Source organism: Haemaphysalis longicornis, unplaced genomic scaffold (assembly GCF_048455015.1).
Source record: "Haemaphysalis longicornis isolate Haplotype H1 unplaced genomic scaffold, Haemaphysalis longicornis Haplotype H1 scaffold_3, whole genome shotgun sequence".
In the NCBI taxonomy this organism is placed as follows: Eukaryota; Metazoa; Arthropoda; class Arachnida; order Ixodida; family Ixodidae; genus Haemaphysalis; species Haemaphysalis longicornis.
In genome coordinates this window covers 72,836,496-72,859,882 of record NW_027526335.1, presented here as the reverse complement: position 1 = coordinate 72,859,882, position 23,387 = coordinate 72,836,496, and the positions used below count along the sequence as shown (strand labels likewise).

Genomic DNA, 23,387 nt, shown 5'->3' with positions numbered 1-23,387 from the left:
TGCTGCCGCCGCCACGGGGTCCCATTGTCCGGTCGTCGCCGTCTGGGCTTTCACGCGCACACGCGTTCAGTTGCTCAGGCCGGGGGAATACCGGCGGCTCCTTAATCCCTTTTGGGGCAACAACACTCAACGCCGCTCAAAAGCCGCTGTCAATCAGTGGCCGCCGCGGCGTCGTCTCGGCCTCCCTTCGTTTCCGTCGACAAGCGGTGGGGTGGTCGACCGGCGGGCGACTGACCCTCGCAAACATGGCGCCAGTGAGTCATAACAGGAGCGGCCAAAGACGAGAAAGAATGGTGAATAACCAGTAGTCTTTTGCTTTGCGGAGTTGTAAGCGAATGTTACAAAGGGTAGGATAACGTTCCAGTTGCGATGATCAGGACTAATATACATGGAGAGCATGTCCGACAGTGTTCGATGAAATCGCTAGGTCAGACCGTTCGTCTGGGGATGGTAGCTGGACGTTGTTTTGTGGCCGTGTTCGAAGCTCGCAGAAGCTCTTGAACAACGGTTGAGAGAAAAACCCTGCCGCGGTCGCTCAGAAGGACGCGTGGAGCTCCATGGCGCAAAATAATGTTGTGCAGGATGAAGTCTGCCACTTCTGCGGCGGTGCCAGAGCGAATAGGCGCAGTTTCGGCGTACCTAGTCAAATGATCTACGGCCGTAACTATCCATCGGTACCCACAATGGGTCGCAGGTAGCGGTCCATACAAGTCGATGCCCACGCTCTCAAAGGGAGCCGAAGGACAAGGAAGAGGCTGCAGTAGTCCGGTCGGAGGAGTAGTCGAACGTTTGCGGTGCTGGCAAGAGGCGCACGAGCGGACGTACTTGGCCACAGCTGCAGAGAGGCCAGGCCAAAAGTAGCGACTACGTATTCGCTCGTATGTTTTTGCGACGCCAAGGTGCCCAGCGGTTGCCGCATCGTGATATTCTTCGAGGATACGACGTCGAAGTGGACCAGGTACTACAGGAACCCATTTGTTGCCATGAGGATGGTAATTTTGGCGGTAAAGGACACCATGGAGGAGTTGAAACTTGGCGAGTTGACGACGTGCACGGCTGGTCGGAGGTGGCACACGACAGTCGAGGTAGTCCATGATGGGGCGGCAGTATGCGTCTTCTCGCTGTAGCGAGGGCAAGTCACCGTGTCCAGCAGCGCTAGGGAAAGTGATGGGTGCCAAAGGGACATCGTGGTCGAGGCTTTCCTGGAGAGCAGTCGACGGAGAAGACAATGGGCAACGAGACAGAGCGTCTGCGTCCGTATGCTTCTTTCCGGACTTATACGTCACGACAAAATCATATTGTTGGAGGCGGAGAACCCAGCGACCAAGGCGCCCAGACAAGTTTTTCATGGAGGATAACCAGCATAGTGCATGGTGATCTGTGACCACTGTAAAGTGACGGCCATGGAGGTAAGGCCGGAATTTTTGAACAGCCCAAACGATGGCAAGGCATTCCTGTTCAGTAATGGAGTAATTCTTCTCGGCCGGTGTCAACGAACGACTAGCATAGGAAACGACCCTCTCCCGGAGCTGAGCATCACTTTGAAGGAGAACAGCGCCGATTCCGTGGCCACTTGCGTCTGTGTGGAGGATAGCGGGCTTGCTTTCATCAAAGTGGCAGAGTACTGGGCTAGACGTTAAGGCGGCTTTCAATGCCTCAAAGGCTTGTTGGCACTCATTCGACCAAACGTAAGCTGCGCCGGACTGTAGGAGCTGGTTGAGGGGGGCCGCAATGGTGGCAAAGTTCCGGACAAAGCGACGGAAATGCGAGGCCAACCCGAGAAAACTACGCAGATCTTTTTGTTGGCATGGACGCGGACATCCGACAACGGCAGCGATTTTGTCGGGATCGGGTCGTATCCCGTCCTTGCGAACGACATGGCCGAGTACCTTGATTGTTTTGGTCGCAAAACAACATTTTTTTTAGTTCAGCTGAAGTCCAGCATTGGAGATGCACGTAAGCACTTCGTCCAAGCGTTGGAGATGCTCAGCAAATGTCGAGGAAAAGACAACCACGTCGTCAATATAGCAGAAACAGGTCTTCCTATTTAGTCCTCTGAGCACTGAGTCCATCATCCGCTCAAAAGTTGCCGGGGCATTGCACAAGCCGAACGGCATGACATAAAATTCATATAGGCCGTCGGGAGTAGCAAAAGCCGTCTTTTCTTTGTCGGACTCGTGCATCGGTATCTGCCAGTAACCAGAACGCAAGTCAAGGCTCGAAAAGTATTCGGCTCCTTGAAGGCAGTCCAGGGCGTCGTCGATCCGGGCATAGGATACACATCCTTTTGGGTAATTTTGTTGAGGGCCCGATAATCTACACAAAAACGCACGGAACCATGCTTTTTCTCCACCAGGACGACTGGGGAAGACCAAGGACTGGACGAGGGCCGAATAACGTTACGCTGCATGTCGTTCACGTTCTCCTCAATTACTTGCCGTTCTGATGGGCGGCGGTGAACAATAGCTGATCCATCAGTTTTGATGCGATGCGTAGCTGCAGGGGTACGAGGAAGGAACTTTGAATGGGTGTCGAACGAGGCACGGTGCTTGTGTAAAAGTTCCAGTACTGAGGATTTCTGTAATGGGGTAAGGTCCGGACCGATGGTGACCGCAAGAGACGACGTAGAGGAAACAGTCGTGGAAGGTCCACTGCCAGGTGAAAGAGCACCAGACGGAAGGGTGGACACGTCGTCGGCAGAAACAGAAGCAACCGCACAGCCTTGCGGGAGCAGAACCGCTTCGGAGGTCGTATTACACAGAGGGATAAAGGCGCGCCCTCGGGAAAATCGTACCAGACAAGCGGCTACAGCAAGACCTCGTGAAAGGAGGCGGCCGCACGGAATGGCCAGCACATCGCCGTCAACAATTCTGTCAGCGGAAACTGAAAGAATGTGCTCTTGGCGGGCGGGCACAACGTGATCGGTACGTAGCACCAGACGAGGCGTACTTTTTTCCGGGACAGCTGAGTGATGAACGTCTGTGATGCTAATAGCAGGAGTGCGGCAACAAATAACAGCGGAAGTCGACGAAAGAAAGTCGCAGCCAAGAATAAGCTTATAGGGGCACTCCGAGATCACCGAACACTGAATGTGATGACACAGCCCGTCGATAGAAGCGCGTACCGTGCAGAAGGCAGAAGGTTGGATGGACGTGTCGTTCGCACCACGTAGTAAATGGCCACTGTATGGGGTTTTTACCTTTCGTAGTCTCTTACAAAGGTCAGCTCGAATAATAGAAATACTTGCTCCAGTGTCCACCAAAGCTCCGATATCGTTACCTTCAACTGATACTAACAACAATCTGATGGGTGTTCTGGAGGAGTTGCTAATGTACCGATAGATGCAGTTTCCCCTCCAAAAACTGCATGACTTAGTTTTCCGAGAGGTGGGTGGGGTCATGCACGACAGGGCGAAGCGGAGACACAGATCGTCGAAATGGTGAAGGGGAACGACGTCGTGACGCACGAGAATTGGTTGGGGACTCGGAAGTGGCAGGAGGAGAGGACCGCCGTGGCGGAGATGGGTAACCCCTCTGGCGGTAGCCGTAACGAAGGTTTGGTCGGTCACGTTCGTACGTGTCGTAGCCACGTCGCTCATCAATTAAACGCCTCCTACAGAACCGCGACATGTGCCCGCGAATTCCGCAGTAGACACACACCGGACGGTTGAAAGAGGGCTGAGGGCGCTGCGGCCGCCATGCTGGATAGTAAGGCTGCGGCCCAGGGACCGGGTTGACCGCTGCCACATAGCCAGGAACTGGTTGGGCGGTGACGCCTGCCACGGACAGAGGCGGCCTGCCAGCCACTTCGGAATAGGATGGCGTGACTGGAGGAGGGGTAAGATCGGCGGGAAGTCTTCCGTGAGTACACGCTGCAAGCTCCTCTCTAATGATCTCTCGCAGGTTAGGTGCAGCCGAGTAGGGACTGGTAGAAGAAACGTGCACAGAGGTGCGGCCGTCAAGTTCTTCCCGAATCAGTTCGCGTATTAGAGCTCGGAGGTCCTCATCGCCGATGTTCCGGGCCACGGTACCCTGCTGGAGACGGAGTGACTGAAGGTCGTCCAGGCGTTGGCACGTTGTCCTCACATCCGAAACGGTAGTCGGATTCTGAAAGGCCAGGGCATTAAAGGCGAACTGGCCGATCCCTTTCAAGATGTGGCGCACGCGATCAGCCTCCGTCATGTCTTTGTTGACCTTTCGGCACAGGGCCACATCTTCAATGTACGACGTGTACGTCTCACAAGGATGTTGGAATCGTCCCTCCAGCTTCTTTTTCGCGATGTCTGAGCAGGCCGAGGAAGAGCCAAAAATCTGGCGCAGCTGCGTGGTGAAATCGTTCCAGTCATCAATACGGTGCACATTGTTCCGGAACCACGTTTTGGCCACTTCGTCCAGGGACCACGAGACGTTTTCAAGCTTCGCGCGGTCGTCCCACCTGTTAAAGGCGCTGATGCGTTCGAAGGTGTCAAGCCACTCGTCAACGTCCTCATTACGAAGGCCAGCGAACATCGGCGGATCCCGCTGGCGGCTGGTGACGAAGTACGGTGGGACGGCGGCTGAGCCCGCCCCACCGGTTCCGCTGCCGGTTCCGCTGCCGGTACCTCTGCCGGTTCCTGCGGCACGTTCCGCTGTCATAGGCATGGCGTCTCGCGGCAAGCGACGACCCGAACGGAGCTCCAGGGGTGCACTCAGAGATGGAGGACGAGGGGTCAAGACGCACGCTCCACCACTTGAGAGACGACGGTTGGCGTGGCCGTTTATTCCAGCGCTCGGGACAAGGAAGAATATCAAGCGGTGATGATGATTATTTACAGGTGATGATGATGCCGAGCCCATCGGGGCTAGCACTGATGATAGTGGGTGATTACGAAGATGCGCCGGTAACATAACTCAAAGTACTGGGAGCGTAGTGACTTGGTCTCACAATATATATATTGACCAATTGGAGACAGCGTAAAATTCGATGTCATTGCACTACACAAAACGGGTGTAATTTCAAAGCTTTCGGGATATGTTACATACTTCCAGCCAGCAATTACCGGCAAACCTTTTATAGCAACGTTAGTTAGGCGAGACATCCCAGTCATCCAGCACAACACCAATTGAAACGGCAGATCACATTCTTCTAGAAATGATAGAATGCCAGAACAAGGAAATTAAATACATTATATTGGTACTAAATGTATCCATCAATACAAGATAACAGCACAAACTCGCCAAACTTTTCAAAGCCACGCTCAACATCTCTAACAAGAAAACCTACTAATTATTGGCGAATTCAATGCACCGCACGCCGCTTGGGGTTATAAGGAAACTCGTAAAAGTAGAAATCTTTGGAAAGACATACATCAACTAGACCTCAAACTCATCACCGATTTTACCTTACCTATTCGAATCAAAAATAGCGTGTCCAGAGGACACTACGCCGAACATATAGCTGACCAAAAACACCCGAAACACTCAATGGCTCAACTTACAAGAAGACTTAGGCAGTGATTACTACGTAGTCGCAACCACAATAACACCTACCTCAAGTAACGTAAAAGCAAGAATCACCAGATTCACCGAGTGAGATAAGTTTCGACAGATCCGCAACAATAGCAGGGAGGCCGTCGATGAAATAACGGACATCGATAGCTGGGTGCGCCAAATTATTGGCGACGTCAGCACCGCCACAGAGGAGATTTCCAAGGGAGAGGAAGAACAAAAGGATGTGCATACGAAAGTTGCTCACCTGTGGCTGGCAAAAAAACGGTTGCAACAGGGGTTCAAAACGAACGAACACCTCCGCAATCTGCGGTCGAGAATAGGCACGCTTATTAAGGGGATAGAAGATTATACCCTAAAACTGGACAATCAGTCTTGGAACTCACTGTGCGAAGCAATAGATCGACACATTGATCATTAGAAAACGCGGCACCTCTTTGTTATCTCGACGATCCCGAGAAAAATAGAACAACCCAACAGCACAATCTTGCAAAACTCATACATACATACCCCGGCACAGAGCAAAAACTTATCCAGGAACTACGTCATGTATACCTCAAGGCAGAACTTCCCACCCCCCAGACACTGTACGCAGGGGTGTATAACCAGGAATTGGATGCCCCTATAACACGAGCAAAGGTTAATTGCGCAATAAAAACTCCACGAATCAACTCTGCACCTGGACCGAATTGAATCACAAATAAAATTATCCGAATTTTAGACGACACCTCGGTGCAGGTTATGACTAAATACTTCAACAAATGCTGGGAAAGTGGCAACCTACCAAGTCAGTGTAAGGCAGCCGCAATCAAACTGATCCCAAAACCAGGAAACAAACTCAATCTGGAAAATCTTAGACCCATATCGCTCACTTCATGCCCATGAAAGCTTCTGCAACACGTTGTACTCAACAGACTGAATCGATGCATGGGAGAAAAAGATCTATACCCCCCCCCCCCTCCACCATGGTGGGTTTCACAGAAAAACTTCCCTCAAGACACCATGCCCAGATTGAAGAAGCAGATTCTCCAGGGACACGGCGGTTCCCCTCTGGAAACAAGAGCCATACTTGGGTTACATGTAGCCAAAGCATTTGATTCCGTGAAGCACGACGTTTCAGAGTATCCAAAGTATTAATTCTTCAGAGTATCCAAAAGATAGGGGTAGCAACACGAACCTATCAATATATCCGCAACTTTCTAAGCGACAGGACAGCCACACTTAGTCTTGGTTGCATCCAAAGCTAAATTATCAACCTCGGCAGCTGAAAAACACCGCAAGGCTGAGTATTATCTCCGTACTTTTTCAATATGGCTCTACTGGAGCTACCCAAGAAACTAGAAGAGGTATAGGACCTGAAATTCAGTTTTTATGCAGGCGATATCACACTCTGTACTTAGAAAGGCCGTGATGGAGAAATACAAGAACGACTACGGCTCGCAGTAGATACGATAAACGCGTTCATGTCTCCTAAGGGTCTGACGTCTGCTGCGCGGAGAACTCAGTAATACTTATCCTCCGCCCTGCACACCGTAAGTGACGGTCAATGTCCACTGATGATCGCCAGATTGAGCTGCATCACGCGGGAAGAAGCATAGCTACTGTAAACTCAATTCGAATCCTGGGTTTAAATATCCCCACCACAAGAAATAACACGGACAGCACAAAGGCATTGGACAAGCAAACTACACAGACCATACGCCTTATCTCTCGCATAACCAACAGAAAGCGGGGATGAAAGAACAAGGTACGATAAAACTCGTCCAGGCTTTTAGCTACTTATCCATTATCATGAAACAAATAATCTTGATTTATTTCTATGGGCGAGCAAATACGCGGCGGCGATAACGCATACCGGCTCAAAAGTGTCGGGGAAAGGGGACGCTGAGCGAAGGGCAGCCATTTTCACAGCGGAGGGCAACAGAGGAATCTCGCGGAAAAAGCCGCCGCTGCTGTGGGGCCTGACGATTATTCCTCCTTTGCGCGTGTCGAGAGCGCACGTATGTTCCTCGTCGCATACCATCCGCAGCTTCTTTCCCAGACAACAAAGACTGGGTATGTCTACCCCGGTTTCTCCTTTTCGCCCCTGCTGTTAAGCAGACGTGTTTCCGCACCACGAAGAAAGACGGGCAGAAATCTCTCGAACTGTCGCAATCAGATGCTGCATATTTAAGTATTACTTAGACGCGTGTCGAGAGCGCACATGTATTTCTCGCTGCATAAGGCCGTGCTGCCCAGCAGGGGAATGGAAAGATGCAATGTCGTGAATTACCGAAAACACCCACACCGTATATATGAGTCGTTAACGCAAGTTAGCCTAGCAGTCGGAACCGACACGCGCTTAGTGTTCGAGAGGATCGTCACCGCATCGCCGTTTCGTCTTCTGTTCGCGGAGGTCAACGGAACGGTATGCGGTCAGCGTTTTTCTTACTGCGCTTATCTCCGCTTTATGCGAAGGAAAGTTTGACATCCACCTCAATGCAGCCACACGGCTACAAAGGAAAGGAAACTTACTCCACCTTGGGGATTTCCCCTAAATCTGCTCTAATAATGTCCGCTTTCTGTACGTGGCTGTGCTGCACGCAAGGAAAAGGAAAGATGCAATGCCGTGAAATACTGAACACAACTACAGCGTACGTATACAGGGCGTTTCAGGGAAGACTTTACGTAATTTTAAAAAATAGGCTTTCGGAGGCGAAATTGTTTTTCCAGCGCGAAGTGATCACAGGCCGTGGCGGACGCAGTAAGACGAATTCTAATTCCTTTTTAGTGCAACAATTATCTAGTACTTCTTATCTAACTTCTTAATTACTGCTGTTAGGCATGTCATTGTAATGTGGAAATTGTAGAGGATCATCAGTCAACCCGATATCTAGCGTTACGTTTGGGAAAATGTAGTTGCCCGCAGACCTATGGGCTCAGTACTTCAGCCACCCGGACGCACGCATCTGGAGCTCGACGGCTGCAGAGCGCCGCAAAGCCATGCCCACATGTTGACGTCACGCAGAGCACGCCGCCCTACTTTTCGTTCGAGACACGATAAAGCCACGGCCAGGATGAGCGGAGACGCTCGCCCGCTGTAGCCCGGCCGTGATAAAGCGCGGCGTGCGTGTGATGGCTGCAGCTCTGAGCGACGTCAACACGGGGGCATGGCTTGGCGGCGCTTTGCAGAAGCCGCGCTCCAGATGCGCGCGTCCGGACGGCTGAAGTACTCAGCCCATAGGGCTGCGGGCAAAAAACATCTCCGCAAATCTAACGCGGGGTGACGGGTTTACTGCTACAATTTCCAAATTACAATCACACTCCTTACTGTAATAACTGAAGAGTTAATTAACAAGTACTAGTTAATTGGTGCCCTAAATAGAAATTGGAACTCGTTGAATTGTGTCCCCCACGGCCCTTGATCCTTCCCGCAAGAAAAAAAATTCACCTCAGAAACTCCTTTTTTTTAAATTACTTAAAGTCTTCCCTGAAACACTCTGTATACGACTTGGTAGCGCAACTTAGCCAGGGAGTTTTAACTTGTGTGGGCTCAATATTCGCGAGGATTGCCACCGCAAAGCCAAGAGGATTCCACCGCAATGCAAATCGATAGCGACAAGCAACTTACCAAACTAAAACTCATCTCCAGAGCCAACCTCCTCAACTCGCCGCGATTGCATTGCGAAAATTCTCAGCCACTGGGGTGGATTAAAGTATTTGATTTTACAAACAAAGTTACGAACTTACCAGTTATGGAATCAAAAAGGGAAAATTTCTGTGTGTCGAGATTTTGGCCCATTTTATAAATATAAAGGTGGTCAAAATTAATCCGGAGCCCTCCACTACGCCACACTCATAGATCCGGTGTAACTTCGGACGCTACTCCCCCCCCCCCCCCCCCCAATCATTCCATCAATCAACTAACTTACCAGTTAGAAATACGTAGTTCTTGCAGTATGTCTCAAGCAGTCATGCATGTCTTCTTCATACGACGCTGAAGCACTACAGGTGCCATGAAACGCGTTGTTGCTACGCAAAGTTCTGTTTTAAACGAGAAAGCGAAATGTTTTGATCTAGCAGCGTTTTAAATTTGGTGTGTCTCCACCCGCGCTTTTCTTTTCGTTCCTCTGCCATTGCCGCGTGATTATGTGTACTGCCGACCACTACACTTACGGCAGAAATTGCCTGTGACGAGGAAAAATTCCGAAAAAAGCCCATAATGACGTTCAAAATAAAAAAAAATGAATTCCGTAATGAATTACACATTTACAGAATAAAAATCTAATAAACTTAAGTAGTTTGATGCTGCTTGCCCTTAGTAGTCACCAGTGCAACAGTAGAGCGAAAGAACTCTCTGAAAATGCGGCACGCCCATGCCACGCTTCCTTGTGCTTCTTTGGCAGATTACAGCACCCCAATTACAAGCGAATCGCATAAACGGCATTTTAAAACACTTTACGCCCTCTTCAAAATATTAACATAAGGCCAGGAGGACCTGCCACAGCTCGTCGTTGCCCGAGTGTTTCGCTCCGGGCCTTCTGGCATACCACCCATGCTAGCGCACGTTCTGCGCGCGAAGCGAAACTTGTAAGCGATAAATATAAAAAATTCAGGGAAGCTTGCACTCACGCGTAAGACTTGAATGGCGAAGCTTTTGTAGGTGAGAATTACCGGACACATAGTTAAGTTTCAGTACTATGCTTTATTTGCGTAGTTTCGGTGCTATTAACCGTCATCATATGCACCAAAGAGATCTTCGTCTTTTCCGCGGTGAGTGGTGGATTCAAAGACCAAACGCCAAACACCGTGAGATAACCACACGGGGCCGTTATAGTATAGCACGGTCGTCAATCCCGCGACTGCCTTCACATCGTGCCGTACTCTACTGCAGCTATTGCAGCGGGACACAAGTGGTCGTCCCGTCTACTCGTGTTTTGCGAGGCACCGCTGACAATCTTCCATGGAAAAAATCGCGCACCTGCCACACCCAGGCCACAGTGGCCACAGCCAGACCACACCAGCCACTGGGGCCGTGGTCGACAATGGAAATGGCGCCTCCCAGATCGCGCAGTTCTACCAGGACCAAGTGGTATTCATCACCGGAGGAACCGGGTTCGTCGGGAAGGTACGTAGCAGCTCATTTGCATTCCTCGAGTCATTTCAGTCATGATTATAAAAAAAAGTACATAAAGAGGATAAAACATCGTGTCTATAATTAATCTGTAATTCATCCGGAAAATGCACGATGACAAAAAGTCAGTGCCACAATTTGCAATCAGCGGGAGCTTGAGTTTGGACAACGGTCGTAAGTGATTGTTATTGCACTGCACGTGTTGAAAATTTCAGAAATTCTCAGTCGGTACTAGTAATAAAGCCTAATTGCTTTGGAGTAACGTTTCACACAGCCTTCGTAGAATCTCAACGCCAGAAAATAGCGCTGCGAATTGCGGGCCAGTCGGTTGTTAAAAACAGTTCGCTCCGGAAGAGAGCGCATTTTATAAAATGCGCATGTCAGTCGTTTTATAACAAGGAACGCCCCCTTCCTCCTTCCTCCCTCCCTCCCAACAGCAAGTTGTAAACCAAGTACTTAAGATGGGTATAGGTATTTAGCGCGGAAAAGCCATGAAAGCACAGATATCTTTTCATGCGCGTTTAAACTGGCTAAGGAAGAAGACAGCCCTTAAAATTTTAACTAACACCTGAAAGAAAAAGCCAGAGCCAATTCATGCTCCACCATTATCGCAACCTTCGCCTTGCCCCTGCCCCAGCCCCACCCCCAACTAGCCAGGGAGGAAGCATTCATCTGGCGTCATTGACAAACAAATATCTATTACAACGCACACATCCTCCAACCCATCTCTCCTACCCAATAGCTCCCTCACCTGTCCTTTTTACCACTCTCTTAATTCAACCAACCACATGGTGTAAGCCTGTCAAAACACCCCGTCGCTCAACCCCAATCCCAAGCCTTCCTCCAAGCAGTGGGAGGGCCTGCTGACCAGTTCCCGTCCCGCTGAGCAGATATTTCTCGTCACCAAAGCCAGGGCTGCAGCTTGGGCCCAACGGTTCCTAGACTGAGATGAACCCACCCCACTGAGTGACGCCTTTCTAAAACGTGTGCTCACTACCTCAAATGTTTTTATCAGAAATATAACTGTAAATTGGAACAAAAGGAATACTAGCTATACGAGGTTATTAATTTCCTGAAGTAGTGACCTTCAGGGGGGCTCGCGACGAATTGCAGAAGTGTTCAAAACACGCAGCGTTGATGTTAGTTACTGAATTGTTAGGCAGCAAAGGCAGCACAGGAACTTTAGATGTATAAGTATTTGCGTACATATAAAAACTCTTTTTTCTGGAGGGACGGAATTTTGATTAAACTTCATTGCCTCCATGAATTCCCAGCTTTGCTTAGACACGAATGCGTTACTGTTTCTATTCGTTACACCAATGCCTTTTAGCTATCGCGCATAACGGTCCGTAATTAGTTTCCACGCGCAATTTCAGTCCGCCTTTCACTATAAATTCAAACTATGATGACAAAGACAACTATACGTGAAATCAAACGAGTGCAGAACTTACTCGTTGTGTATTTTTTTCTTCTCGGATACGCTTTTTTTAAGTGTTACGGGCTATTGACTTTATTTTAACATGAGTACGCAAACAGGAAACCGGATGGTTGAGTTTACGGCACTTCGCCAAAAGAAGACAGCAAGTCCATTTTGAAGTTCTAATTTACACCCCAAAACTAAAATCTTCGAATAGCCATTTCGACTTCAATTCTACCTTAGTGCATGCAGAGGCAGTCTATCAAAAGTACATGGCATCTCAATAACCCGAAGTAAAAGTCAAAAGACAGTCACATAGTAAGAATACAGGCAACACAAAGGAAACCAAAAAGAAAAATATATTGTCGTAAGGAAACAGTGAGCACGAATAAGAACCTTGTCATACTGATCAGCTTGTATATACTTTGATCAGAAGACGACGACGATTGCTGACAAGCTGTTGGGCGCCTCAGGTCCGTTAATTTTCGCTTTTTCTCGTCCTTTCTGCCAAGATTTCCGCAAGAACGGCGGCCTCCTCGCGGAGGTAGTCTTTATGCGTCGCATGGGACTTCATCTGAGTCAACCGTTTTGAGAAGCTCCCGGAAATCAAGCGAGAGAGAGAGAGAGAGAGGCTAAACATGTTTATTGTTTCTTAGTAAAGAGTCTTTAGGGTGGCCTCCTCATTCCAGGAGGCCATTGGCACGGGCCGCGTCTTCTGCCCTCTCCACCAACTTGCGCTGGACGTCGAGGGAAGAGCTGGCCAAGGCGCTCTCGCAAAGCTCATAAGTGTGGAAGGGATTGGGCGGGTCAAGTGGGCTTTGTGTACAGCCGCCGACCATATGAAAAAGTGTTCCAGACTCCTCGCAGAAGCGGCACAAACGGGGATACAGGGTGGGGGCTATGTAGTGGTTTCTGCTAGGGTGGGGGTAAGAATTAGTTTGCAGGGCACAAGTATTCTATCGTGGCCCTTGGGTAGTTGTTTGTGCGGTGGGGCGTAAGTTTGTCTTTGTAGCCGATAGTGCTTGGTAATCTCATGAAACAAGACTAGAGGAAGCGGACGCAGATCTTCTTCTTCAGGTGCTCGGCCGGTCAATTCTCGAGCTGTGAGATGGGCAATCTTGTTCCCTGTGAGTCCAATGTGCGCAGGCGCCCAGATTATCTTGGCGGGTCTTTTTAGTGGCTTCTGTTGAAGTATTTTAAGTGCAATTTTGTGTATTCTCCCGCAGGAAAAGTTGCGACAAGCCTGTTGAGAGTCAGTAATTACGGTCTCAACTTGAGTTTGGGTAAGCGCCAAGGCAATGGCCGCTTCCTCGGCGAGTAGAGGGTTGGCTCGGTCCAGTGATACGCTGATGCGGTGCTCTTGGCCTATAATAACTGTTGCTACTGAGGCCCGCCTTCCGGGATAGAGGGCCGCGTCCGTGTACGCCACGGCAGGATGGCTTCCATACCGCTTTGAGATAGCACGGGCTCTTGCTTCTCTGCGGTTGGCGTGATGCACTGGGTGCATGTTTCGCGGTAGCACAGGTACTGTAATGTGGCGCCTGATATCATGCGCGATGTCTGTGACTTGGGGTGTTGGGTGTTGAAGCGGAATCGATAGTCCAAGTCTCGAAAGGATGGATCTGTCGGTTTCCGTAGTGCCTAATCTTGCCCTCTGGTGGGATAGATGTGCCTCTATGAGTTCATCAGCTGCATTGTTGAGTCCGAGACGAAACAGTTTGTCTGTCGAGGTGCTGACTGGTAGGCTCAGAGCCTGCTTGTAGGCTTTTCGCATAATGGTGTCCAGCTTCTTCAATTCCGTTGTTGAAAGCAGAGCATAGGGTATTGCGTAAGTGATCCGCGAGATGACGAACGCCTGTACGAGTCGGAGTGTATCGGATTCCCCATGCCCCTTGCCTTAGTTGTTATGCGCTTGAGCATGTGTGCGACTTGCTCCGTCATGGTCTTGATCTTGTTGATTGTTATGATATTTTTCTTCTCCGCCTGAATGGTGACGCCCAGTATCTTGGTGCTTTGATTTGGGGTGATAATGTGCCCATCTATGTGTATGGCGATGGTGGGTGTCGCTGAAGCTTTCTGTTTGGTTGGAGACACAAGCAATAGTTCGCATTTTTGAGGGGCGCAGCTCAGCCCGCATGACCTTGCGTAGCCATTTACTACGTCCGCTGCTTCCTGTAGGCGCTCCTCCATTACTCCCACTGAACCCGTGGTGGACCAGATGGTAATGTCGTCCGCGTAGAGACCGTGATTTATACCCTGAATAGAATTAAGTAGGGCAGGGAGTCCTATGAGAGCAATCCTAAGAGGAGGGGAGATAGTACAGCCCCCTGAGGAGTCTCACGTCCTCCTATTGGAAAGGGGTCCATGGTGTGGTCCCCTACTTTGAGTATGGCTCTCCGATCTGTGAGGAAAGACTTGACATACTGGTAGGTCTTGACTCCGCAGTCCAGTGTGTTCAGCTTCGCCAGGATGGTCGTGTGTTTTACATTGTCGAAAGCGCCCTTTAAATCCAGTGCCAATATAGCCGTCGGGGAGTTACGAGTTGCGGGTCTCATTGCTTCTTCTTTGAGCTGGAGCAGTATATCCTGCGTTGATAAATGGGGTCGGAAACCCACCATTTCTAGGGGCAGTTTGCCCATGTCTTCCAGAAAGGATTGAAGTCTTTTGAGGATGATGTGCTCCAGGAGTTTTCCTATACACGAAGTAAGAGATATGGGCCGGAGGTTCTCTATACTGGGTGGTTTTCCTGGTTTCGGGATCAGCCGAACTTCCGCGGTCTTCCAGTCCTCAGGTATTGTTCCTTCCTTCCAGATATTATTAAAGTAATTGGGGAGCTCCAAGAGTGACGGGTCGTCAAGGTTAACAAGCATCCTATTAGATATGTGATCCATTCCTGGAGCTGTGTGTCTTCTCAAAGTCTGTATGGCTGCGGTCACTTCGTGCAGTTGGATGTCTTCGTCAAGCGCCGGGTTTGGTGCTCCTCAATATGGTGGTAGAGGTTCTGTTGGGTGTGTCTGGAGATACCTGTTCTTGAGGGCTGTGAGCAGGTCTTCCATGTCTCCAGGAAATTGGTGTATGATTTTAGCCTTGTTGTGTTGGGACTCTGTTTTGCTAGCTGCGGAGTTGATCAAGAAGCGGAGGAGCTTCCATGTTGCAGTGGTGAGGGTGCCGCGCAGGCCATCGCATAGAGAAAGCCAGTTTTCCCAGCAGAGAGACTTGGCGTACTTCGCAGCTTCTTGTGTTTTCTGTGCGAGCTGTTTTCGTAGTCTGCGATTATGTCTCTGCCGCTTCCATTTCCGCTGCAAACTAGTCCTCGCTTCCCAGATGTGCAGTAAATGAGAGTCGATGCACGGCGTGGCTGTGGTTGTCTTTATTATTTTGGTGTGTGCAAGGAAATCCTGATGAAGTTGTTTGATCCAGTCGTGTAAAGAGATTTCGACCTGGGTTTCTTCGGCTGGTGAGCGGTTGCTCCGTTCCTCTCTGAGCTTCGTCCAGTCCGTGAGGCGAGCCCGACCTATTACTGCTTTGTAGTCCGATCCTATTACAGTGGTAGATAGAATGGCGTGATCGCTGCCTTGATATTCGCCCGTATGGATCCATTGAACTTGAGGAATGTTTTTCGTAAAAGTCAGATCGGGAGCTGTGTCGGCCGGGCACGACGCCTCGGGCTCCGCCCGCTACCTAGCGCAGGTAGTTAGACGAGGTGCGGCGAAGCCCTGCGTGGCCTGACCCGCACCTTTCTCGCAGGACGAATCAATACAAGTCATTTCTCTCTCTCTCTCTCTCTAGTGACGCTTGTGCCAATGCGTGTAGGCCTACTGTGGTCTGTGACAATCGTGAGGTCTTGAGATTCTATCAGCGAGTGTAGTCTAGTGCCTCTTGGGTAGGTGTATGCGTAGCCCCACAGAGGGTGAGCAGCGTTGAAATCCCCCGTAATGACAAACGGGTTGTTGGCTGCTTTGAGTGTAGCTTGTTCAATTACTTGCTGAAGAATAAGTGGGGAGCTTTTAGCCCTGCAATACACATTCAAAACTTACAGCGAGCGGGCCTTCTTGTGGACTTGTGGTATTATTTCAAGTAGAATGCCAATTTCTTCAGACTGCTTAAGTGGGTGTTGAATCGCCACGTATCGTTTGCTGACCAGAGTGTGCAGGCTTTTGTCTGTGCCTGCTTCGTACGTTATGTATCCTGGAAGGCGAACTGGTGTATTAGTTTCTTGCAGAGCTATAATTGCTGGTATCGTCGTGGAAGAGGAGATGTATTAGGAGAGTGATCCATATTTGTTCTTGAAACCTCTGCAGTTCCACTGCCATATAGTTATTCCTTGTCCGTGAGACAATTTATTACTGGGTGGATGAAGGTCCATCTTGATTCATGGGTGAGGAGAGACATGTGGGGTTGGCGTTATCTGTTTTGGTGGTCTTCCTGGTTCGGGTATTGAAGTCGGCTTCCTCGAGAACCTGCACCCGTCCCTCTAGCCTCGTTAGGTGGGAAGTTTTTTGTTTCAGTGTTTCCATAATCTGAAGGCTTTCAGCACTTTGGGCTGCTTGCAGGGCGTTGATAGCACGCGCCACGTTTACCTGTGCCTGCTCTTCCATTGCGCACTGTGGGAAGATAATGTTCGAGTTATTGTCTGGCTGCAATAGGTTATTCGGCTGTGGGGGTTCTTCGGCTGCTTGTGGCGGTATGGTCACGGCGCGATTGCGCTGTTCTGGGGAGGGCATTTGTGTGTTGTCAGAGCTGGACGCTTTCCGGTAGTTGTTTAACTCTTCCTTCATTGCCGCCATGTCTGCGCGCATGGCTGCTATCTCATCCCTAAGCATTGCATTTTCTTCTAGCAAACGTTTCTCTGTTGCTGTGAGGGAGTTATGAGCTTTGGGATCGACAATCTTTGCCCAGCTCACCCGATGCAGCGATGTCTGGGAGTTTTGGGAGCCTTCTTGGTTTCCTCTCGTGGCGCTTGGGGAATGGCCTCGGGAGGAGGCCCGCGACTTGGACTCCGAGCGTAGCCTGCAGCCACTCGAACCCCTGTCGGGTCCTCTGGAGTCGCCTCTCCGCGTTTGGGATCTAGAACGGGAGTGGTCCTGGTTTCTCCTCGGTCGTGGAGACGGGGACCTGGAGTGGCCCGAACGGGGGGGCTGGCTATTCCCCACTTGCTTCCGCCGATTCACCGGGGGCAGGAACCGCTGTGGGCACGCCTTGGACGCTGTGGTGTGGGCGCCGCTGCAGAGAAGGTACCTTGGGTGGCAGTCATGTTGGTTGCTTGTCAACGAGGATCCGCATGTTTTGCACTTGGGTGTTTTCGGTGAGTTGGGACACACGTCGGCTCTGTGGCCCACTTGATGGTAAGTGTCACAGTATGCTACCGTGCGCTTGTACAGGTAGCATCTCGTTATTCTTCTTGCCTTTGAACATGAGCAGGAAGGTGCCGGTGTTTCCCATCCTTCTGCAGGTGAGAAGTTCGTGGTTCGGGGCCGCAATGGCGTCTTAAACTTCCTTGGGGGTGTAATTCAATCCGATGTTGTAGATAACGCCTTTGCATGAGTTGTCCGGAGAAACGCCGTAGGACGAAACTTCGAAGGTGTTATTGCCAATCGTGAGTTTCTTGATAGAGTTAAGCGCTGCAGCGGTCGCCGGCGATGGAGTGCTTACTGTGAAAACGTTCCGTTCTTCATCGATGCGGATTTTTACCTCCGCAATGCCACATTGGAGATTGGCTTCGCGTGCGATAGCTTTCGTCAGGCCCATAGGGCTCACCTTACTCAGCTGGAGGCCGTTTCGTGGACGGATTGCCAGCTTGTAGTCGTCAACGGGAAGCGGTAGGGTTTTCGTCTTGCGCGCCACGTGCCCTTGGCGGAGGGCTGGTTTTAGCGGCGTCGTGGTAGGGATCTGTTGCATCTTGTGGCATTGCGACCGGCTTGTAACTTCTATCCACGGGATCTGGGCTTTCGCATCTTTTTCCTCTGGCGGAGGATCGTCGTGAACGTCACGAATTTCCATTGCTTCGTCTTCGGATGGGCCTAGAGACAGGTGGGTCGCATGTCCAGCTGCCCCGTCGAGCGGCCTGTCGGCCATCTACAGAGGTGGGGCTGGCGTGGTCGTTGCTAGGCCTAATGGCCGCTTCGAAATTTCAAGTCACCGTAAAACTCGTAAAAGTCGACTTACTGCCCGAGGTTTGGTTCCGGCGCACTCCTGATGACTTTACGTATGCAGTCCGATGGTTGTAGTCGGTCACCAAAAAGATTTCACGAGAAAAAAATTCCCCCGCATTTCCCCGAAGGGGAGTATGAGGAAGTGCGAAGCACGGGGTGATGCTATGAGGGGGAGTTTGTTGAAGTTTGGTGGCATTTTGCCCGTTAGTTACATTAACACCCCCTCGTGATCACGTTCGGCTTAACACGACTCGTTTGTCCCTCTGCGGAAATCTTGGTGAATTAACGTGTATGTTCGAGAGGAGGAGCGCACCGCACCGCAGCGCACCGCAGCTGCGAAGCGCCGACCGGAGTGAAGGGAGAGGAGGCGCAGTCACGTGAGAGAATGCAGAACTAGCGGGTTTGTAGTATCACGTGTACATCACGCAGTTATCAAGCCGCTATAACGCCGCTGAGTCGCCAACGCACGCCGCTGACGACGTAGTTTGAATGCGTTAAAGATATAACGCGCGTTACTAACACTGATATCAACGTCGCGTCCGTGGCTTTCGAGGAGCCGTCTTTGTGCATGACTGCACCCTCTGAGAGCTGGGGAGACACTGAAGGAAGGCGCGAGAGCGGAAGGCGCGAGAGAGCGGAAGGCGCGAGCGCGCCGAACCGGTCCTCTGCGCCACCCGAAGTGCCCGCCGCTCGGACGGGCTACCGTACCCTGCTTCCCACCCTGCCGACGGGTAAGCTAAGTGAAAACTCGGTGTTTTTGCATGGCGACCCGTCGGCACGGCCGTACAAGATCGACGACGTTGCAGCGGCTCTCAGCGCTGTGACTGACTTGAAGAAGATCACCGGCCTAGGACCTTTTCAGTTTAACCATGTATGGATGGTTACGTTCCAGTCGCCCGAAGAAATGAAAGAACTGGCCTCGAAGGGGGAAATCGAGGCGAAAGGAAAAAGGTGCCTGGTCATTGACCCGAACAATCAGGAAAAGACAGTGAAGCTCCACTGGGTACCCACAACCGTGCCAAACGAACTTCTGGTGCACCACCTGGAACGCTTCGGTGTCGTCAAAAGTGTTTCTTTCGAGAAGTGGCGATGCCCAAACATGGACCACATGGGAAGCACCACGAGGGTGGTGCAGATCGTGCCGAGGGACGCGAACTCCCTTGATGCGATACCCGACCAGGTCACCATCTACGGAAACCTGGTCCTAATAGAAGTACCCGGCCGGCCTACCATGTGCCTGCGCTGCCAATTGCGCGGCCACATGCGCCGGCAGTGTACAACGCCCTGGTGTCGCGTCTGTCGCACGTTTGGGCACGACAGCGCTGCGTGTGTGCAAAGCTACGCCGCCAAGGCCAGAGGCAAGCGCGCGGAACAACCTCTCGATGAGTTTATGGACATCGAAGAAATGCAAGAAACAACGAACCCACAGCCTTCCTCCCAGGCAAAGGGCGTTCAACCCGCCAAGGAAAATGAAAGGAATGAAGGCGCCGACAACGTCTCCCCCCTTGGCGAGACCTTGGATACAGCTGCGGGGAAGGAGGGAGGTGTCCCCGACTTGCCACTGGAGAATGACGCAGCCGCAACCCCCCGCCCCCTTCTTCAAAACGCCGCCGGAACCGAGCAAGAACAGGCAGCGGAGGGGGAAAACGAGCAGGAAACCAGCCGAGAAGAAAAGAACTCGGCGCCGGCGCCCATCAGCGACCCGTGCCCCTCCACCTCAGTAGCCAGCCAGGGAGCACCTCAAGAGAGAAGAGTCGAAACACGACGTCAGGCACGAGCCAAGCAAGCCGCCACCACCCCAGACGGTCAGGAGGGGAAGAGGCCCACCACAAAAGACGCACCACCGAGAATTCCTGAACAGCTCAGGGGGGAACAGAAAACAGCCCCAGCGCAAGACGGCAGGACCGCCTCCCCCACCGGCTGTGCGGACACGACACCGCGCGACAATGGCAGCGGTTGCGGCTGAGCGGATAATCGGTAAGCCCTCACCCCACGATGACAGCCCCCCTCAACGCGGTTAAAATAGCTACTATTAACGTAGTTAGCCTAATTTCTTCCAAACGTAAGAACTGGCTGCTCGACCTTTTAAACAACGAGAATATCGATGTTGCCCTTTTGCAAGAAACCAAGTTATCATCAATCGAAGACAGCCAAAATTTTGTACGCCTATTCGGCCACAAATTCTGGTGCTTCCACACCTTAACTTCAGCCCGCGCAGACGGTACAGCCATTTTAATACGGAAAAACCCTTCCCTCAAAATTGTTGACTGCGAGCTCGCAGAAAACGGCCGTTTTTGCCTCGTTGATGTCCTCGTGGGGAGCGAGCTGGTGCGATTCGCGTGTGTCTACGCCCCTAATGAAACAGCAGCTCGCTCGGACCTGTTTAACGCCCTGCGGCCTTACTTGTGTGTGTCTGGGGCAGTTTTCCTTGGGGGTGACTTCAACTGTGTGTTGAGGGCTAACGACAGAACAGGGAAAGGTGGTGGCGTCGACGCATCGTCCCGTGTTTTGAGCGCAGTCCTACGGGACAGCGACCTGTCCGACGTAGCCTTGGGGCGCAGCTGGCCAACCAAACGCTACACGCGCTGGCAGGGCTCGTCCCACGCGCGTCTGGACCGGATCTACGTGTCGGGGGAAGGGGTTACACGAGTGTCCGACTACACCGTCACTCCCATCTCGTTCTCTGACCACGGCCTCGTAACGTGCACCGTGGCCCTTAAAACATACACGGCTAAGCAGAACTCAAGTACCCGATGGCTAATGAACTCCACAGTACTTAAAAACGCGACATTTGTCGAAAACACTCAAAAAGAAATTGAAGCACTTCGGTCGGGAACCATTAGTGTGGAAAAGTGGGAAACTTTTAAAGCACGTATAAAAAGTTTTGCAGTCACCATAGGGCGCGAGGAGGCCGCACGAAAAAAAGAAAAAAAGGGCCGCCTCACGGAGACTCTCTGCGCGCTCATCGAGGCTGATGAAGAAAGACCAGGGGAGTTTAAAGACGATATCTGGTTAATTAAAGAAGAGCTCCGGGGAGAGCTTGAGAAGAGTTTTTGGGGAGCCCTGGTGCGGAGCAGGGAGCAAAAGGTAGAGTTCGAGGCAAGGCCATCGAAGCTTTTTGCAGCCTTCGAAAGGGAGAACTCGACACAGAAAAACATCACGGAGGTCAAACATCCCGCAGGTGTGGCAAGAAGCAATGAGGAAGTCGCAAGAGCTTTCGCTGAATATTATGCAGAACTATTCTCTCGACGGTCAGTCCTAGATGCAATCCCAGCTGAAGTACTAAATCAAATTCCCAAAATACCTGAAGAAACCAAAGATTTGATCAACACCCCCATAACAGAAGCGGAAATAGAGCGTACCATCAAGAGCCTACCGCGGAACAAATCTCCTGGACCGGATGGTATCATCTCAGAGTTCTATATAGCCTTTAGTAAGGAACTGAGCCCCATCCTAGCCATGGTCTTCGAAGAAATAAGAAAACAGAAGCGCCTGCCATCCTCCATGCGGACAAGCCACCTGGCCTTAATCCCCAAAAAAGTACCCACCGATTCTATCCCCGACGTTGCCGATTACCGTCCGATCAGCCTTCTCTCAACGGACTACAAGATCCTGGCCCGAGTTCTCGCCAGACGGCTGGAGAGTGCACTAAGCGCTGTAGTTGGTCCTCACCAGACATGCGGTTTCAAGGGGCGGTCCATCAATTCCAACCTACATCGCATGAGGGTAGCCATCGAGGCGGCTGAATCAGGTCTGCTACCTTTGGCCATCGTTCAACTGGACCTGAGGAAAGCGTTCGATCAGGTGGACCACAATTTTCTACGGATCTCCTCCAACACTGCGGAATCGGTGACACAATGATCGATTGGATCAAAACTTGCTACGAGGAACCTGCGTAGTAACAAATAGGTCTGTGGGAACGCCCATAGACATCCACAGGTCGGTGCGCCAGGGCTGCCCCATGTCACCCATCCTATTCACCCTCTATCTTGAGCCACTTTGCCGTATGGCCCTTGCATCCGAGGTCATCAATGGCCTGAACATGGGAGACGAGGAGCTCCGTGTTCTCGCCTATGCGGACGACGTGGCCTTCATCTGCACTCGTGGATCACAAGTGGGCGAGGTAATTAAACTAGCAAACCAGTTTTGCCGCTTTTCGGGAGCAGAGATAAATTTACTTAAGTCGAGGGGAGCCTGGTTGGGTGATTGGGCTTCCAAACCAAGTCACCTATTTGGAATGGCCTGGGAAGAGGAGATGTCCAATTACTTGGGAGTCAACCTCAACCAAAGCGTCGCAGTCAAAAATCGGTGGAAACCCAAGCTGTCAGCTGCGGAAAGAAAGCTGCAACCATGGAGAAATAGAAACATTGCTCTATTCACGAGGGCTCATGTGTGCAATGCGATTGCATACCCCGCAGTGCTGTACGGGGCCCGCATAACTTCCATCGACGCAGGCACCCTGAATAGGCTGCACCGGTCCTGGGCGGTGTTTCTCTGGCGGTCCACATTCGAGCCCATGCGCCGCTCAAACCTCTTCTGGAGCCTAGAAAAGGGTGGATTTGGGCTCGTCAACGCGGAGCTCAAACTCACTATCCAACGATTCTTGTACTTTCTGGGTCTACGCGATCCGTTCCTAGTGGCAGCCACGCAGTGCCTGGGCACCAGACACTTGGCCCCGTGGCTCGCCACGACAGCATCACTCTGCTTTGACACGCGCGGAACGAGGTTCTACAAAGAAATCGCGCTAGCCTTAGCCATGCTCGAGCAGCATTTCTCTTGGGATTATCTGCTCAAAACAAAACCCAGAAAACTATACTGGGACCTCGTGGAGAAGGTCTTGCCGCCCCCTCTCTACCGACAACCCCCAATACCTAACGATGTCTTGAAGCGAGTAAGACGACTCCCTGTGCCCACCGCCTCAAAGGACTTTTTCTTCCGCCTCCACATGGGGGTGCTGCCCGCAAAGGCACGTCTGGAGGATAAGGGCTTCTTTCTCCATGGCGGCGCGGGTTGTCTCCTCTGTGGAAAACGCGAGACAGCAGAACACGTCCTCACAGATTGTAACGCCGCGGCCGTCTTCTGGGACGAGCTGCAGACCGCGTACACCGAGCGATGGGACCTGTCGTGGTCAGGCCTCCGGCACTTGAGTGCGCCCACAGAGAACAAGGCGCTTCGGGACTGCGTGCTTGTCCTGGGGCTCCACTCGCTGTGGAGGGCCC

At 51.4% G+C, this 23,387-nt stretch overlaps 1 protein-coding gene and 1 pseudogene across 1 annotated transcript in view; one reads left to right on the top strand and one right to left on the bottom strand.

The window, feature by feature from the left end:
* Window positions 1-23,387, bottom strand: part of LOC144173294 (solute carrier family 22 member 7-like) — a 110,575-nt gene that overhangs the window by 36,895 nt on the left and 50,293 nt on the right. The gene's annotated exons all lie outside the window — the stretch shown is intronic.
* The window catches only part of LOC144175266 (fatty acyl-CoA reductase 1-like), a 49,449-nt pseudogene continuing 36,490 nt past the window's right edge, over window positions 10,429-23,387 (top strand).